The sequence below is a fragment of the Engystomops pustulosus genome, chromosome 9, assembly GCF_040894005.1.
Source record: "Engystomops pustulosus chromosome 9, aEngPut4.maternal, whole genome shotgun sequence".
NCBI lineage: Eukaryota > Metazoa > Chordata > Amphibia > Anura > Leptodactylidae > Engystomops > Engystomops pustulosus.
In genome coordinates, this window is record NC_092419.1 from 29,276,481 (window position 1) to 29,295,470 (window position 18,990).

Below are 18,990 nucleotides of genomic sequence, written 5' to 3' on the forward strand. Positions count from 1 at the left end.
GTACCATATTGTGAGGAATTAGCAGGGGGACTTGCTACCGTTGTGTTTAGCTCTTAGTGACACACATATCCACCTCAAAAACCAAAGTGGGAAAATTTATTAGGGGTTTGATTTCAATTAGGCACAGTCTGCCAGTTTCTTTTTATTTTACGTTTATTTTTTTAATAACTCAGCGTCATCTCATCTGGCATAGTAGTGTGCTTTAATACTTGGCTAGAAAATAGCCATAGGAGAATCCAAACGGCTTACTTACGCCTACAGTAGCGTTATATATATTTGATTTCTGGTTGATCTGCTGGTGGCTGTAGTTGTTGCAGTGCATCTACTAGCAAATTGTGAGCAATTTGGAGTGAGACTTGCGACCACTGTGTTTTGCGCTTAGTGACGCACATATCCATCGCAAAGACCGAAGTGGGAAAATTTATTAGGGCCCGGGGTTGGATTTCAATTAGGCACAGTCTGCCATTTTCTTTTTTTTTTTTTACGTTTATTTTTTTCATAACTCAGCGTCATCTCATCTGGCATAGCAGTGTGCTTTCATACTTGGCTAGAAAATAGCCATAGGAGAATCCAAACGGCTTACTTACGCCTACAGTAGCGTTATATATATTTGATTTCTGGTTGATCTGCTGGTGGCTGTAGTTGCTGCAGTGCATCTACTAGCAAATTGGGAGCAATTTGGAGTGAGACTTGCGACCACTGTGTTTTGCGCTTAGTGACGCACATATCCATCGCAAAGACCGAAGTGGGAAAATTTATTAGGGCCCGGGGTTGGATTTCAATTAGGCACAGTCTGCCATTTCCTTTTTTATTTAACGTTTATTTTTTTCATAACTCAGCGTCATCTCATCTGGCATAGCAGTGTGCTTTCATACTTGGCTAGAAAATAGCCATAGGAGAATCCAAACGGCTTACTTACGCCTACAGTAGCGTTATATATATTTGATTTCTGGTTGATCTGCTGGTGGCTGTAGTTGCTGCAGTGCATCTACTAGCAAATTGGGAGCAATTTGGAGTGAGACTTGCGACCACTGTGTTTTGCGCTTAGTGACGCACATATCCATCGCAAAGACCGAAGTGGGAAAATTTATTAGGGCCCGGGGTTGGATTTCAATTAGGCACAGTCTGCCATTTCCTTTTTTATTTTACGTTTTTTTTTTTCATAACTCAGTGTCATCTCATCTGGCATAGCAGTGTGCTTTCATACTTGGCTAGAAAATAGCCATAGCAATAGGATAGCATCGTTTGGTTTTAAAAACTAAAAAACACACAAAAAAAAAACACAAAAAAAAGTTTAAAAAAAAATTAAAGTTATAACTCTCACTTTCAAAATGTTTAACCCGAGGGCTAGGGGTAGAGGACGAGGGCGGGGACGTGGGCGTCCAACTACTGCAGGGGTCAGAGGCCGTGGTCCTGGGCGGGGTGAGACACCACCTGCTTATGAGGGAGCAGGGGAACGCCGCAGAGCTACACTCCCTAGGTTCATGTCTGAAGTTACTGGGACTCGTGGTAGAGCACTGTTGAGGCCAGAACAGTGCGAACAGGTGATGTCGTGGATTGCCGACAATGCTTCGAGCAATTTGTCCACCAGTCAGTCTTCCACGCAGTCCACCCATGTCACCGAAATCGGCACTCCTCCAGCTCCTGCACCTCAGCCTCCTCCCCCCCAGTCTGCCCCCTCCCAGCAAAATTTGCCATTTGAACCGGCATACTCTGAGGAACTGTTTTCTGGACCCTTCCTACAGTCACAAACCACTTGTCCGGTTGCTGATGAGCAATTTTCCGATGCCCAGGTTTTCCACCAGTCGCAGTCTGTGGGTGATGATGACCTTGTTGACGTACTGGAAGAAGTGTGTAAAGAGGTGTCCGACGATGAGGAGACACGGTTGTCAGACAGTGGGGAAGTTGTTGTCAGGGCAGGAAGTCCGAGGGGGGAGCAGACTGAGGGATCGGAGGATGATGAGGTGACAGACCCAAGCTGGGTTGAGAGGCCGGGTGAACACAGTGCTTCTGAGACGGAGGAGAGTCCTCGACCAGAACAGGTTGGAAGAGGCAGTGGTGGGGCCAGACGGAGAGGCAGGGCCAGAGCTGGTGCATCAGCGCCAAATGTGTCAACTAGTGAAGCTCCCGTGGCGAGGGCTCCTGCGGCGAGGGCTAGATTTTCAGAAGTCTGGAGGTTCTTTAAGGAAACACCGGATGACCGACGGACTGTGGTGTGCCACATTTGCCAAACCAGGATCAGCAGGGGTTCCACCACTACTAGCTTAACTACCACCAGTATGCGCAGGCATATGAATGCTAAACACCCCACTCAGTGGCAACAAGCGCGTTCACCTCCGGCTGTGCACACCACTGCTCCTTCCCCTGTGTCAGCTGATAGTCAGCCCCCTGCCCAGGACCCTGCCACAAAAACCCCATCTTCGCCTCCACGATCCTCCACAGCATCCACCAGCGTTCAGCTCTCCATACCCCAGACGCTGGAGCGGAAACGCAAATATAGTGCAACCCACCCGCACGCCCAAGCCCTTAATGTGCACATCTCCAGATTGCTAAGCCTGGAGATGCTGCCCTATAGGCTAGTAGAGACCGAGGCCTTTCGCAGCCTCATGGCGGCGGCCGCCCCTCGGTATTCGGTCCCCAGCCGCCACTACTTTTCCCGATGTGCCGTCCCAGCCCTGCACCAGCACGTGTCAGACAACATCATCCGTGCCCTGACCAACGCCGTTTCTGACAAGGTCCACCTGACCACGGACACGTGGACGAGTGCTGCCGGGCAGGGCCACTATATATCGCTGACGGCACATTGGGTTAACTTGGTGGAGGCTGGGACCGAGTCTGACCCTGCGGCTGGTCATATACTGCCGACGCCGAGGATTGCGGGGCCTACCTCGGTCCAGGTGTTTCAGGCCTACTATGCCTCCTCCTCCTCCCACCCCTCCTCCACCTCCTCCTCCGAACGACCATCCGTGGGCATGGCGCCATCAGTCGGTAGCTCTAGGCACAGCAGCAGTGCCGTCGCTAAGCGACAGCAGGCGGTGCTCAAACTGCTGAGCCTAGGCGATAAAAGGCACACCGCCCAAGAACTATTACAGGGCATCACGGCGCAGACTGATCTGTGGCTGGCACCGCTGAACCTGAAGCCAGGCATGGTTGTGTGTGACAACGGCCGTAACCTGGTGGCGGCTCTGCAACTCGGCAGACTGACACATGTGCCATGCCTGGCCCATGTGTTAAATCTGATAGTTCAGCGTTTCCTCAAGACATACCCCAATCTGTCTGATTTACTCACGAAGGTGCGCCGCATCTGTGCGCATTTCAGGAAGTCCAGCACAGATGCTGCCACTCTCAGGGCAGCGCAGCGCCGCCTCCAACTGCCCGCTCACCGACTGTTGTGCGACGTGCCCACGAGGTGGAATTCAACACTGACCATGTTATCCAGAGTTTACCAGCAGCGCCGAGCGATTGTAGACTGCCAGATGTCAACTTCCACCAGAACTGGTAGTCAGGTCAGTCAGCTTCCTCAAGTCTACAATGAGGAGTGGACGTTGATGTCTGATATCTGTCAGGTGCTGAGTAACTTTGAGGAGTCAACACAGATGGTCAGTGGCGATGCCGCCATCATCAGCCTCACCATCCCGCTGCTTGGCCTGTTGAAAAACTCTCTGGTCAGCATGAAGTCGGAAGCTTTGCGCTCCTCACAAGAGACGGGGGAAGAAGATTCCCTTGTTGATAGCTAAAGCACCCTTAGGTCTGTTTCTCAGCGCATATCGGAGGAGGTGGAGGAGGATGAGGAGGAAGAGGAGGAGAATGTTGGCGAGACACAAGAGGGGACCATTGTTGAGTCCTTCACTGTTGAGCGTGTATGGGCAGAAGAAGAGGAGTTGGAGGAGTTGGAGGAGGAGGAAATGGACAGTCAGGCCAGTGAGGGGAGTGAATTCTTACGCGTTGGTACTCTGGCGCATATGGCAGATTTCATGCTAGGCTGCCTATCCCGTGACCCTCGCGTTCAAAGAATTTATTCCAGCACCGATTACTGGGTGTTCACTCTCCTGGACCCACGGTACAAGCAAAATCTTTCCACTCTAATCCCTGGAGAGGAAAGGAGTGTGAGAATGCATGAATACCAGCAGGCCCTGGTGCACAAGCTGAAACAGTATTTCCCTTCTGACAGCGCTAGCGGCAGAGTGCGTAGTTCTGCGGGACAAGTAGCGAGGGAGAGTAGGCGAGCAGGCAGCTTGTCCAGCACTGGCAAGGGTACGCTTTACAAGGCTTTTGCCAGCTTTATGTCACCCCAGCAAGACACTGTCACCTGTCCCCAGTCTCGGCAGAGTAGGGCTGATCTTTACAGAAAGATGGTGAGGGAGTACGTAGCTGACCATACCATCGTCCTAAATGATCACACAGCTCCCTACAACTACTGGGTTTCAAAGCTGGACATGTGGCACGAACTGGCGCTGTACGCCTTGGAGGTTCTTGCCTGCCCTGCCGCTAGCGACTTGTCCGAGCGGGTTTTCAGTGCAGCTGGTGGCATCATCACCGATAAGCGTACACGCCTGTCGACTGACAGCGCTGACAGGCTGACGCTTATCAAGATGAATAAAGCCTGGATTTCTCCTAATTTCCAATCTCCACCAGGTGAAGGAAGCTCAACCTGAATAATTTATCCACTCCTCCTCCTCCTCATTTTCCTCCTTCTCCTCCTCTTTGTACAGTAAAGCAGAGGAAACTGGCTATTTTTTTACAGGGCCCACTGGCTCTAGCTATAGTACTTTATGCATTTAATTTTTATGGAGGGCCACCGACCCGGTCCTCTGTTTTAAACAATTTTTGTGAGTGCCACATACAGGCACTCAATCTATTCAATTTTTCTGGAGGGCCACCTACCTGCTCCTCTGGTTTGAAAACTTTTTTGGACTGCCACATACAGGCACTCAATCTATTCCATTTTTATGGAGGGCCACCTACCTGCTCCTCTGGTTTGAAAACTTTTTTTGACTGCCACATACAGGCACTCAATCTATTCCATTTTTATGGAGGGCCACCTACCTGCTCCTCTGGTTTGAAAACTTTTTTGGACTGCCACATACAGGCACTCAATCTATTCCATTTTTATGGAGGGCCACCTACCTGCTCCTCTGGTTTGAAAACTTTTTTGGACTGCCACATACAGGCACTCAATCTATTCCATTTTTATGGAGGGCCACCTACCTGCTCCTCTGGTTTGAAAACTTTTTTGGACTGCCACATACAGGCACTCAATCTATTCCATTTTTATGGAGGGCCACCTACCTGCTCCTCTGGTTTGAAAACTTTTTTGGACTGCCACATACAGGCACTCAATCTATTCCATTTTTATGGAGGGCCACCTACCTGCTCCTCTGGTTTGAAAACTTTTTTGGACTGCCACATACAGGCACTCAATCTATTCCATTTTTATGGAGGGCCACCTACCTGCTCCTCTGGTTTGAAAACTTTTTTGGACTGCCACATACAGGCACTCAATCTATTCCATTTTTATGGAGGGCCACCTACCTGCTCCTCTGGTTTGAAAACTTTTTTGGACTGCCACATACAGGCACTCAATCTATTCCATTTTTATGGAGGGCCACCTACCTGCTCCTCTGGTTTGAAAACTTTTTTGGACTGCCACATACAGGCACTCAATCTATTCCATTTTTATGGAGGGCCACCTACCTGCTCCTCTGGTTTGAAAACTTTTTTGGACTGCCACATACAGGCACTCAATCTATTCCATTTTTATGGAGGGCCACCTACCTGCTCCTCTGGTTTGAAAACTTTTTTGGACTGCCACATACAGGCACTCAATCTATTCCATTTTTATGGAGGGCCACCTACCTGCTCCTCTGGTTTGAAAACTTTTTTGGACTGCCACATACAGGCACTCAATCTATTCCATTTTTATGGAGGGCCACCTACCTGCTCCTCTGGTTTGAAAACTTTTTCGGACTGCCACATACAGGCACTCAATCTATTCCATTTTTATGGAGGGCCACCTACCTGCTCCTCTGGTTTGAAAACTTTTTTGGACTGCCACATACAGGCACTCAATCTATTCCATTTTTATGGAGGGCCACCTACCTGCTCCTCTGGTTTGAAAACTTTTTTGGACTGCCACATACAGGCACTATCCAAATTGAATTGTCTCCATAGCAGCCTCCACACGTTGTCTCCATTGCTACCTCCAAAAGTCGTCCATATAGCTGCCTCCATACATCGTCCCTTTATCAAACGAGGTGTGTCAGGCCGAAATTTGGGTTGTTTTCATGGATTCCACATCCACGTTGTTAACTTTGCCGCCACCCTGCTGTGTTATCCACAAAATACATTGGCAAACTTTTACCATTTACGGATATTATTTCAGCGCTTCTTGCGCATCTGTTTACATTCCCCTCACCCGCCATATCCTAAACTTATAAGAACGCTACTACACTTGATCTTATACAAAAGGTTCTTAGAAGTGCTGTTTGGGGAGTAGCCTAGAGACAGGGGCTTGGATTGGCGAAAGCTCGCCTGGCAGCGGAGCGCCAGCTCCATGCCAAGAACCAACTAACATAGTTTTAACTGCAGCACCTTTAATCTACTACTAGTTCACTGCCTCCATACATGGCCGCCTTATCAAACGTGCTGTGTCAGGCAGAATTTTGGGTTGTTTTCATGGCTTCCACAACAAACTTGTTAACTTTGTCGCCACCCTGCTGTGTAATCCTCAAAATATACTGGCAAACTTTTACCATTTACGGATATTATTTCAGCGCTTCTTGCGCATCTGTTTACATTCCCCTCACCCGCCATATCCTAAACTTATAAGAACGCTACTACACTTGATCTTATACAAAAGGTTCTTAGAAGTGCTGTTTGGGGAGTAGCCTAGAGACAGGGGCTTGGATTGGCGAAAGCTCGTCTGGCAGCGGAGCGCCAGCTCCATGCCAAGAACCAACTAACATAGTTTTAACTGCAGCACCTTTAATCTACTACTAGTTCACTGCCTCCATACATGGCCGCCTTATCAAACGTGCTGTGTCAGGCAGAATTTTGGGTTGTTTTCATGGCTTCCACAACAAACTTGTTAACTTTGTCGCCACCCTGCTGTGTAATCCTCAAAATATACTGGCAAACTTTTACCATTTACGGATATTATTTCAGCGCTTCTTGCGCATCTGTTTACATTCCCCTCACCCGCCATATTCCAAACTTATAAGAACGCTACTACACTTAACTTGGTGCAGGCTGGGACCGAGTCTGACCCTGGGGCTGGTCATATACTGCCGACGCAGAGGATTGCGGGGCCTACCTCGGTCCAGGTGTTTCAGGCCTACTATGCCTCCTCCTCCTCCTCCCACCCCTCCTCCACCTCCTCCTCCGAATTACCATCCGTGGGCATGGCGCCATCAGTCGGTAGCTCTAGGCACAGCAGCAGTGCCGTCGCTAAGCGACAGCAGGCGGTGCTCAAACTGCTGAGCCTAGGTGATAAAAGGCACACCGCCCAAAAGCTATTACAGGGCATTCCGCATCAAACTTGTTAACTTTGTCGCCACCGTGCTGTGTAAGCCACAAAATATACTGGAAAACTTTTTTCATTTACGGATATTATTTCAGCGCTTCTTGCGCAGATGTTTACATTCCCCATAAGAACGCTACTACACTTGATCTTATACAAAAGGTTCTTAGAAGTGCTGTTTTGGGAGTAGCCTAGAGACAGGGGCTTGGATTGGCAAAAGCTCGCCTGGCAGCGGAGCGCCAGCTCCATGCCAAGATCCAACTAACATAGTTTTAACTGCAGCACCTTTAATCTACTACTAGTTCACTGCCTCCATACATGGTTCCCTTATCAAACGAGCTGTGTCAGGCAGAATTTTGGGTTGTTTTCATGGCTTCCACATCAAACTTGTTAACTTTGTCGCCACCCTGCTGTGTAATCCACAAAATATACTGGCAAACTTTTATCATGTACCGATATTATTTGAGCGCTTCTTGCTCACCTCCTTTGGTTCCTCTCTGCCACCCATTGGTTGGAAGCCTGAGTCCATTTAGGGTATGTCACCATGCCACTCTCTAGCCTGCCGCTGCTGCCGCTGCCTCTGCATGCCGTCCCCTATAGTGTCAGGGTCAATTATTGGATGTTTTAGATGCTATCTAGCTTCATTCTGTCACTCTGTCATGGCCATGCTGTTGCCCATAATTTTGGCATAATGGTGCGATTAAGCAGCCTCAGAGGCATCCATGCATGCTGCCCCTGCTGTTTCCTGTCCATTTCCGTGGTGTTTCCATCCTTTTCTGAGGTTCCCAGGTGTTTGGCCAAGCTTCCCTGTGCAGAGCCTTGGTCCCCTTGAAAAATGCTCGAGTCTCCCATTGACTTCAATGGGGCTCGTTACTCGAAATGAGCACTCGAGCATCGGGAAAAGTTCGTCTCGAATAACGAGTACCCGAGCATTTTAGTGCTCGCTCATCTCTAGTTATGTGCAATATGTGAAAAAATTACAGAGAAATCTGGAATGTCATGTAGGTCTACTGTATTTGTTGATGTATACTAGAAAGAAAGTTTTGTTTTTTACCTCAAATGAAACCAAGACACAATAGTATTTCCTGTTTCAACGTAAAGCCCACAGAGCCTACCATCAGGACCGCGTGGCCTAATGGATAAGGCGTCTGACTTCGGATCAGAAGATTGAGGGTTCGAGTCCCTTCGTGGTCGATGAGTTAATAGAGTGCTGCCTAAGTGCTATCTTTTGAATTTGATTAAACGAGTATAAGTTAGCGTTTACATTGACTCATGTAAGAAAGCTTGCTTTGCCAAAAACTAGCTGTCAGAAGTGGGATTTGAACCCGCGCCTCCATTTGGAGACCAGAACATGTTGGGGGAAAAATTTGCTCTTGAGTCTGGCGCCTTAGACCACTCGGCCATTCTGACATACTGGCAAAGACATTTTAGTCCATTCCTTAGCCGTGTGGTTTACTGTATGGTCAGGCGTTATGTGCAATATGTGAAAAAATTACAGAGAAATCTGGAATGTCATGTAGGTCTACTGTATTTGTTGATGTATACTAGAAAGAAAGTTTTGTTTTGTCTTTTACCTCAAATGAAACCAAAGACACAACAGTATTTCCTGTTTCAACGTAAAGTCCACAGGACATACTGTAAGGACCGCGTGGCCTAATGGATAAGGCGTCTGACTTCGGATCAGAAGATTGAGGGTTCGAGTCCCTTTGTGGTCGATGAGTTAATAGAGTGTTGTTGAAGTGCTATCTTTTGACTTTGATTAAACGAGTATAAGTTAGCGTTTACATTGACTCATGTAAGAAAGCTTGCTTTAGCAAAATCTATGTGTCAGAAGTGGGATTTGAACCCACGCCTCCATTTGGAGACCAGAACACCCATGTTGGGGGAAGAATTTGCTCTTGAGTCTGGCGCCTTAGACCTCTCGGCCATTCTGACATACTGGCAAAGACGTTATAGTCCATTCCTTAGCCGTGTGGTTTACCGTATGGTCAGGCGTTATGTGCAATTTTTAATAAAATTACAGAGAAATCTGGAATGTCATGTAGGTCTACTGTATTTGTTGATGTATACTAGAAAGAAAGTTTTGTTTTGTCTTTTACCTCAAATGAAACCAAAGACACAATAGTATTTCCTGTTTCAACGTAAAGTCCACAGAGCCTACCATAAGGTCCCTTCGTGGTCGATGAGTTAATAGAGCGCTGTCTAAGTGCTATCTTTTGAATTTGATTAAACGAGTATAAGTTAGTGTTTACATTGACTCATGTAAGAAAGCTTTCTTTGCCAAAAACTAGCTTTCAGAAGTGGGCTTTGAACCCACGCCTCCATTTGGAGACCAGAACACCAATGTTGGGGGAAGAATTTGCTCTTGAGTCTGGCGCCTTAGACCACTCGGCCATTCTGACATACTGGCAAAGACATTTTAGTCTATTTCCTTGTCGTGTGGTTTACCGTATGGTCAGGCGTTATGTGCAATATGTGAAAAAATTACAGAGAAATCTGGAATTTCATGTAGGTCTACTGTATTTGTTGATGTATACTAGAAAGAAAGTTTTGTTTTGTCTTTTACCTCAAATGAAACCAAAGACACAATAGTATTTCCTGTTTCAACGTAAAGTCCACTTAGCCTACCATCAGGACAGCGTGGCCTAATGGATAAGGCGTCTGATTTTGGATCAGAAGATTGAGGGTTCGAGTCCATTCGTGGTCGATGAGTTAATAGAGCGCTGTCTAAGTGCTATCTTTTGAATTTGATTAAACGAGTTTAAGTTAGCGTTTACATTGACTCATGTAAGAAAGCGTGCTTTGCCAAAAACTAGCTGTCAGAAGAGGGATTGGAACCCACGCCTCCAATTGGAGACCAGAACACCCATGTTGGGGGAAGAATTTGCTCTTGAGTCTGGCGCCTTAGACCACTCGGCCATTCTGACATACTGGCGAAGACATTTTAGTCCATTCCTTAGCCGTGTGGTTTACCGTATGGTCAGGCGTTATGTGCAATTTTTAATAAAATTACAGAGAAATCTGGAATGTCATGTAGGTCTACTGTATTTGTTGATGTATACTAGAAAGAAAGTTTTGTTTTGTCTTTTACCTCAAATGAAACCAAAGACACAACAGTATTTCCTGTTTCAACGTAAAGTCCACAGAACATGTCGTAAGGACCGCGTGGCCTAATGGATAAGGCGTCTGACTTCGGATCAGAAGATTGAGGGTTTGAGTCCTTTCGTGGTCGATGAGTTAATACATTGTTGTCTAGGTGCTATCTTTTGACATTGATTAAACGAGTATAAGTTAGTGTTTACATTGACTCATGTAAGAAAGCTTGATTTGCCAAAAACTAGCTGTCAGAAGTGGGATTTGAACCCACGCCTCCATTTGGAGACCAGAACACCCATGTTGGGGGAAGAATTTGCTCTTGAGTCTGGCCCCTTAGACCACTCGGCCATTCTGACATACTGGCAAAGATATTTTAGTCCATTCCTTAGCCGTGTGGTTTACCGTATGGTCAGGCGTCATGTGCAATATGTGAAAAAATTACAGAGAAATCTGGAATGTCATGTTGGTCTACTGTATTTGTTGATGTATACTAGAAAGAAAGTTTTGTTTTGTCTTTTACCTCAAATGAAACCAAAGACACAATAGTATTTCCTGTTTCAATGTAAAGTCCACAGAGCCTACTATCAGGACCGCGTGGCCTAATGGATAAGGCGTCTGACTTCGGATCAGAAGATTGAGGGTTCGAGTCCTTTTGCGGTCGATGAGTTAATAGAGCGCTAAGTGCTATCTTTTGAATTTGATTAAACGAGTATAAGTTAGCGTTTACATTGACTCATGTAAGAAAGCATGCTTGGCCAAAAACTATCTGTCAGAAGAGGGATTTGAACCCACGCCTCCGTTTGGAGACCCGAACACCCACAATGGGGGAAGAAATTGCTCTTGAGTCTGGCGCCTTAGACCACTCGGCCATTCTGACATACTGGCAAATACATTTTAGTCCATTCCTTAGCCGTGTGGTTTACCGTATGGTCAGGCGTTATGTGCCATTTTTAATAAAATTACAGAGAAATCTGGAATGTCATGTAGGTCTACTGTATTTGTTGATGTATACTAGAAAAAAAGTTTTGTTTTGTCTTTTACCTCAAATGAAACCAAAGACACAATAGTATTTCCTGTTTCAACGTAAAGTCCACAGAGCCTACCATCAGGACCGCGTGGCCTAATGGATAAGGCATCTGACTTCGTATTAGAAGATTGAGGGTTTGAGTCCCTTCGTGGTTGATGAGTTAATAGAGCGCTGGGTAAGTGCTATCTTTTGAATTTGATTAAACGAGTATAAGTTAGTGTTTACATTGACTCATATAATAAAGCTTGCTTTGCCAAAAACTAGCTGTCAGAAGTGGGATTTGAACCCACGCCTCCATTTGGAGACCAGAACACCCATGTTGGGGGAAGAATTTGCTCTTGAGTCTGGCGCCTTAGACCACTCGGCCATTCTGACATCACAGGCCTAAGTTAAAAAAAGATCTTTGGAGAGATCCTTGTATTGTCCGTTCAGGTATTTTTACATTGTAATGAGGTCTCCCCTTAGTCGTCTTTTTTCTAAACTGAATAATCCCAAATTTTGTAATCTGTCAGTGCATTCTAATCCCTCCATTCCCCTAATAATCCTGGTTGCTCTCCTCTGCACCCGTTCCAGCTCTACTATATCCTTTTTATACACTGGTGCCCAAAACTGTACACAATATTCCATGTGTGGTCTGACCAGGGATTTGTATAAGGGCAAAACTATGTCTTTGTCATGAGAATCTATTCCTCTCTTTATACATCCCATAATTTTATTTGCTTTAGCAGTAGCCCCCTGGCTCTGGTCACTAAAATTAAGTTTACCATCCACCAATACCCCCAAGTCCTTTTCAGCTCCAGTTTCACTAAGTAATTGACCGTTTAGAACATAATTATACATTTTGTTTCCATGGCCCAAGTGCATAACTTTACATTTATCTACATTAAACCTCATCAACCATTTCTCTGCCCACTCCTCAAGCTTCCACACATTCCTCTGTAATGCTAAACGTTCAACCTCAGTATTTATTACTTTACACAGCTTAGTATCATCTGCAAAAATTGAAACTTGACTGTGTAAACCCACTACAAGGTCATTTATAAAAATATTAAAAATAAGTGGCCCCAATACTGACCCCTGTAGCACTCCACTGGTAACATCAACCCAATCTGATAATGTGCCATTAATGACCACCCTCTGTTTTCTATAACTAAGCCAATTGCTTACCCAAATACACAGATTTTCTCCTATTCCCAGCAGTCTCATTTTATATACCAACCTTTTATGTGGCACGGTGTCAAATGCCTTTGAAAAGTCCAGATATACAACATCCACAGCGTCCCTTAGGTCTTGAACTTACCTCCTCGTAGAAACCAATCAGATTAGTCTGACAGGACCGATCTCTCATAAACCCATGCTGACACTGGGTTATAAGGTTGTGCACAGTGAGATACTCCAGAATAGCATCTCTAACAAACCCCTCACATATTTTCCCCTCCACAGCAGTTAGACTCACGGGTCTGTAGTTTCCGGAATCGCTATTTGATCTTTTTTTGTATATTGGTACCACATTTGCTATGCGCCAGTCCTGTGGAACATTACCAGTCCTCAGTGAATCTTCAAATATTAACAATAACGGTCTGTCTATCACCGTACATAATTCATGCAGAACCCAGGGGTGTATGCCATCTGGCCCCGGTGATTTATCTATCTTAGTGGTTGCAATGCAGCGCCATAACTCTTCCTGGGTTAAACTATTGACATTCCAAAAAGAATTTACATTATTCCTCATTGTGTCTTCCACCAGGGGATTTTCCTGGGTAAAGACAGTTGAGAAGGCGACATTTAGTAGATTGGCCCTTTCCTTATCTCCTTCCACCATGACCCCCATGTTATTTCTAAGGGGACCCACACTCTCTGTTTTTAGTTTCTTATCATTTATATACTTGAAAAATAATTTGGGATTCTTTTTGCTCTCCCTGGCAATATTTCTCTCAGTCTCTATTTTGCAGCCTTTATCTGCTTTTTACAGGATTTATTTTTCTCGCTACCTTCACGTTTTAGCACCTTAAACGCCTTATTTTTCTCGCTTATTGCTTTCCTTACAAGACTAGTTAGCCACATAGGTTTTTTCTTGTTCCTTTTATCCTTTTTCCCATAAGGTATGTGTTTCTCACAGGACTTTTTCAGAATATATGAGAAAAAGTCCCATTTTTTTTTGGGGGGGGGGCTTTTGTCTTTGAGAACATTATCCCAGTCTATGCCTTTAAGGTCTTCCCTTAGTTGCTGAAAATTTGCCCTCCTGAAGTTTAGAGTGCTGGTTGCCCCTTCACTAACGCTCTTAGTAAAGCGTAATACAAAATCAATGATATTATGATCACTATTCCCCAGGTTCCCCCCAACCTGTAGTTTTGATACCCTATCAGGTCTATTGGTAAGGATAAGGTCCAGCAGTGCCCAACCTCTTGTTGGCACCAGGACTAGTTGCAACAGGTAATTGTCTTTTGTTGTTGACAAGAACCTGCAACCTTTGAAGGACCTGCAGGTTTCTGCCCCCCAGTCAATATCTGGGTAATTGAAGTCCCCCATGATAAGTACTTCACCATGCTTTGAAGCCGCATCCATTTCACTTATCAGCATTTCCTCTGCTGCCTCCATTATATTTAGAGCCTTATAGCAAACCCCTAGTAATATTTTATTATTCTTTTTCCCTCCCCTTATCTCCACCCATAGGGACTCCACATTTGCATTTGCGTTACTGATGTCATCTCGCAAGACAGGTTTGAGACAAGAATTCACATATAAACAAATAAACAAACCCCTCCCCCCTTTTTATTAATACGATCCTTTCTAAAAAGACTATAACCATCTATACTAACAGCCCAGTCATAGCTACTGTCCAGCCATGTCTCGCTGATACCCACTATATCGTATTTCCGTTCCAACATGAAGAGTTCCAGTTCCTCCATTTTGTTTGTGAGGCTTCTGGCATTTGTGTACATACACTTTATATGGTTTTCCCTATCCCTATTCCTTTTGTTCTTATTCCCCAATCTCATTCCAGCCCCCCTTCCTCCCCCATGGACTATGACTCTTCCCAGCTCTCTATCTACACTGTCTATTTGCCCTGCACAAGTGTAGTTGCCCTCCCCCCAGGTCTCTAGTTTAAACACTCCTCCAACCTTCTAGCCATTTTTTCCCCCAAAACAGCTGCACCCTCCCCATTGAGGTGCAGCCCATCCCTACCGTAGTGCCTGTAGCCGACAGAAAAGTCAGCCCAGCTCTCCATGAACCCAAAACCCTCCTTCCTACACCAACTTTTGAGCCACTTATTTACCTCCTTGATCTCCCGCTGCCTTTCTGGCGTGGCACGTGGTACAGGCAGTATTTCGGAGAAAACTACCTTTGAGGTCCTTGCCCTGAGCTTATGGCCTAAATCCCTGAAATCATTTTTAAGGACCTTCCACCTACCTCTTACTTTGTCATTAGTGCCAATGTGGACCATGACCGCTGGTTCCTCACCAGCCCCTCCCAGTAATCTGTCAACCCGATCCGCAACATGCCGAACCCGAGCACCCGGCAAACAATACACTGTTTGGTATGCACGGTCTTTGTGACAGATTGCCCTGTGTGTTCCCCTAATAATCTAATCTTCCACTACCAGCACCTGTCTGACCTTGCCTGTGCTCCCATTACCCTTCTTATTGGAGCAGACAGTCCCCTGGTTGCTAGAGGCCATGTCTTGCTGCAGCATTGCTACCCCAGAGCTGATATCCCCCTCATCCGCCAGCCTGGCAAACTTATTGGGGTGCACCAGATCAGGACTAGACTCCCTTCAACTCTTCCCTCTACCCCGCCTTCTACATGTTACCCAACTAGCTGCCCCCTCACTCTGCACCTTCATACTTCCCTCCCCACACCCATCTTCCCCAGAGAGTTTGTGCTCCAGGAGCAGCAAACTTTGCTCCATATTATCAATTGCCCGCAGCCTTGAAACTTGCTCATTTAGATCCAGAATCTGGGCTTCCATATGAGCAATTTTCACACATCCCACACAGCAGTATTCCCCCTCGAACGGCTGTTCAAGGAAAGCACACATGGCACAGGATGTACACTGTGTAGCAATGCCACTTATGGAGTCCATTGTTCTAATGGGGATTACAATAGAAATATGCACGAAAAGAAGAATTTACAGTCAAAGTAACACAAAATACAGCAGTTTCCTGCTAAAGCCCCTCACATTTAAGTCCCTTAAACCTAAGTCACACTTAAGACACTGCACACACTTCGGATCAATGCACACTCGCCACCAAGCTCCCACACTCGCTTTTCTGATGCTTTTTTTAAAGGTTATCTGCCACAAAAATCTGCAGAGCTCACTGCAACAAGATCTGGCTGCAAACCATGCCATGCAGGTCTACTGTATTTGTTGATGTATACTAGAAAGAAAGTTTTGTTTTCTCTTTTACCTCAAATGAAACCAAAGACACAATAATATTTCCTGTTTCGACGTAAAGTCCACAGAGCCTACCATCAGGACCGTGTGGCCTAATGGATAAGGCGTCTGACTTTGGATCAGAAGATTGAGGGTTCGGGTCCCTTTGTAGTCGATGAGTTAATAGAGTGCTGTCTTAGTGATATCTTTTGAATTTGATTAAACGAGTATAAGTTAACATTTACATTAACTCATGTAAGAGAGCTTGCTTTGCCAAAAGCTAGTTGTTAGAAGAGGGATTTGAACCCACGCCTCCATTTGAAGACCAGAACACCCATGTTGGGGGAAGAATTTGCTCTTGAGTCTGGCGCCTTAGACCACTCGGTCATTCTGACATACTGGCAAAGAAATTTTAGTCCATTCCTCAGCCTTGTGGTTTATAGTATTGTCAGGCGTTATGTGCAATATGTGAAAAAATTACAGAGAAATCTGGAATGTCATGTAGGTCCACTGTATTTGTTGATGTATACTAGAAAGTAAGCTTTGTTGGGGGACAGGAGGAGGAGGCTGGGGAACAGGAGGAGGAATCTGGAGGAGAACGCTGGTGGACAGGAGCAGGATAGAGGGCAGGGGGGCTGGAGGACAGGAGGATGCTGCAGGAGGCTGTGGGACAAGAGAAGAAGTAGGCTGGGAGACCTGAGGATGCTGGAGGAGGCTGGGGTACAGGAGGAGGAGAATGGAATACAGGAGGACACTGGAGCAGGCTGGGGGACAGGAGGAGGATGCAGGAGGCCAGAGGGGGAAGCTGCGGGACAGGAGACTACAGGAGAATACTGGTGGTGCAGAGGAAGGCTGGAGGACAGGAGGCTATAGGAGGAAGCTGAAGGACAGGAGACCACACATCTTGTGAGGAGGGGTAGGGGTAAAAGTACAGAAAGTGGTATGTTTAAGTTTGGGGAGATAAATAAAAGTTTTAAGTTTGGGGAGATAAAAAAGTTTTATATGTTTTATATGTTGCAGACCATCAAGGTTGATATTATACTATGCTTGTGGGTGGGACAATGGGCATGGTTTAGGAAAAGGGGGACGGGCTTTTGTTCCTCTTTCTCTCTCACAAAAGTTGGGTGGTATGCAATAGATGAGCACCGGAGGATCCCCTCCAGGAGAAACCACTACTGAGGTGGATCACTGGGTGCAGCTTCTCACACGCCTGGGGTCTGCTGTGAGGGTCATTTTGTGAGGGTCTGCTGTGGTGAGAGATAAGCAGAGGAGCTTGTAGAAGGATCACATGTAAGTGCCTGAATCTAAAATTCCGCCTGTATTGCACCTAAAGTCAATTACAGTCACACAATCATCCTGAGACTCACAAGTGATTAATAAGAGGCAGGAACTCAACTTCTCACAGATGGATGCAGCTTGTGATAATGTAGGCGCAACAATGCACCTTATTTTGGCGCAAAGTGGAACTAGTGCGCCACAACTGTTAAACATCTGGCCCACAGTCCGTTAAAAGACTAGTCAAGACTGCGAGACCTAATGGATAAGGCATCTTGAGGGTTACGTCCATTCATGGCTGATGATTTGATAGAGTGCTTTTATAGAGCCATAATTTCAATTCAATAAAAGGAAGGTATCTGAATCATTTATATTGCCACATCAGGGAGCGCTTGCATTGCCAAAACTAGCTGTCAGAAGTTTGATTTGAACCCACACCTCAATTTGGAGACCAAGTTTGAAAAGAATTTTATCTTGTGTCTGGGCGCCTTAGAATATGCGAGCGCCCTGACAAATTGCAGAAAACTCTAAAGACCAATTTCTTTTCTTTTTCTCCTTCTTCCCCTTTCCGTTCATCTAACGTTTTAGTTTATTTTTCATTCCTTTCCCTTCTGTTGATTAAATCACCATAACATAACAGTAACATACTGTTAGTGCACAGCTTTCATGGTTGCTGTAAGTCAGGTAGCTATCCGTGTGAATTTGGTGCAGTTCACTGTGAGTATTTAGCATTTAGCATATTTTTATTTAGCATATTTAGTATTTAGCATATTTCTTATAAAACACACCAGTTTCCCACTGTCCTGATCAGGAACAGATTATAGAGGTGGGAGGTCACATGGGCGCCTTAATCGCCAACTGTCAATTTGGCTCCGGGCTCCCCGGGCCAAATCTTGCCGATGTGCCCTGAATCAGTCTACGGCAGAGCAAGGGAACAATAAGTTCCCTGTTCTGCCATAGACGATCGGATGTAAAAAAGGATGTCTGCACCATGTCGCTGGAGGCGCAGCGTGTGATGTCACAGTGTGTGACGTCACAGCACCACAACTTCATGGCGCCACCATCTTTGTTTACACCCGATATACACTAGTATCCTGACGCAATGGAAGAGAAGGAGGTCGGCGTGTATTGGGGGAGCGATGGAAGTTGAGTACAATTTTATAATTTTACCTATGACTGTATATAGTTATTATAGGGGGATTATATATATATTTATTTTGAGGGGGTGTATATAGTTGTTATAGGGGGACTGGATTTAGTTATTATAGGGGTGTATATAATTATTATAGGGGGACTATATACAGTTATAGGGGGATTGTATAAAGTTATTATAGTGGGTGTATATAGTTATTATTGGGGTCTGTATATAGTTTTTATAGGGGGCTGCATATAGTTATTATAGGGGGACTGTATATAGTTATAGGGGGCTGTATATATTTATTATAGGGGGGCTGTGTATAGTTATAGGGGGAATGTATATAGTTATAATAGGGGGCTGTATATAGTTCTTATAGGGAAGATGTATATAGTTATAGGGGGGGTATATACTTATTATAGGGGACTGTATATAGTTATAGGGAGGCTGTATATAGTTATTATAGGGGGCTGTATATAGTTAATGCTGTGGGACTGTATATAGGTAATGTTGGGGGGCTGTGTATAGTTATTGCTGGGGGGCTATACATAGTGATTACTGGG

General features: G+C 45.5%; 6 non-coding genes across 6 annotated transcripts; 3 read left to right on the forward strand and 3 right to left on the reverse strand.

Annotated features, from left to right (window-relative positions):
- The first annotated feature begins 8,640 nt into the window (after positions 1–8,640).
- Positions 8,641–8,713, forward strand: TRNAR-UCG (transfer RNA arginine (anticodon UCG)). The gene has a single exon. It is a non-coding gene; the product is annotated as a tRNA-Arg (tRNA).
- A 110-nt stretch (positions 8,714–8,823) lies between these two features.
- Positions 8,824–8,929, reverse strand: TRNAL-CAA (transfer RNA leucine (anticodon CAA)). The gene is made up of 2 exons: positions 8,892–8,929; positions 8,824–8,869 (listed from the first exon to the last, which is right to left on the reverse strand). It is a non-coding gene; the product is annotated as a tRNA-Leu (tRNA).
- A 232-nt stretch (positions 8,930–9,161) lies between these two features.
- TRNAR-UCG (transfer RNA arginine (anticodon UCG)) lies at positions 9,162–9,234 on the forward strand. The gene has a single exon. It is a non-coding gene; the product is annotated as a tRNA-Arg (tRNA).
- A 110-nt stretch (positions 9,235–9,344) lies between these two features.
- On the reverse strand, positions 9,345–9,454 carry TRNAL-CAA (transfer RNA leucine (anticodon CAA)). Its single transcript has 2 exons — positions 9,417–9,454; positions 9,345–9,390 (listed from the first exon to the last, which is right to left on the reverse strand). It is a non-coding gene; the product is annotated as a tRNA-Leu (tRNA).
- Positions 9,455–11,203: 1,749 nt separating this feature from the next.
- Positions 11,204–11,276, forward strand: TRNAR-UCG (transfer RNA arginine (anticodon UCG)). Its single transcript has one exon. It is a non-coding gene; the product is annotated as a tRNA-Arg (tRNA).
- A 631-nt stretch (positions 11,277–11,907) lies between these two features.
- On the reverse strand, positions 11,908–12,017 carry TRNAL-CAA (transfer RNA leucine (anticodon CAA)). Its single transcript has 2 exons — positions 11,980–12,017; positions 11,908–11,953 (listed from the first exon to the last, which is right to left on the reverse strand). It is a non-coding gene; the product is annotated as a tRNA-Leu (tRNA).
- Positions 12,018–18,990: the final 6,973 nt, after the last annotated feature.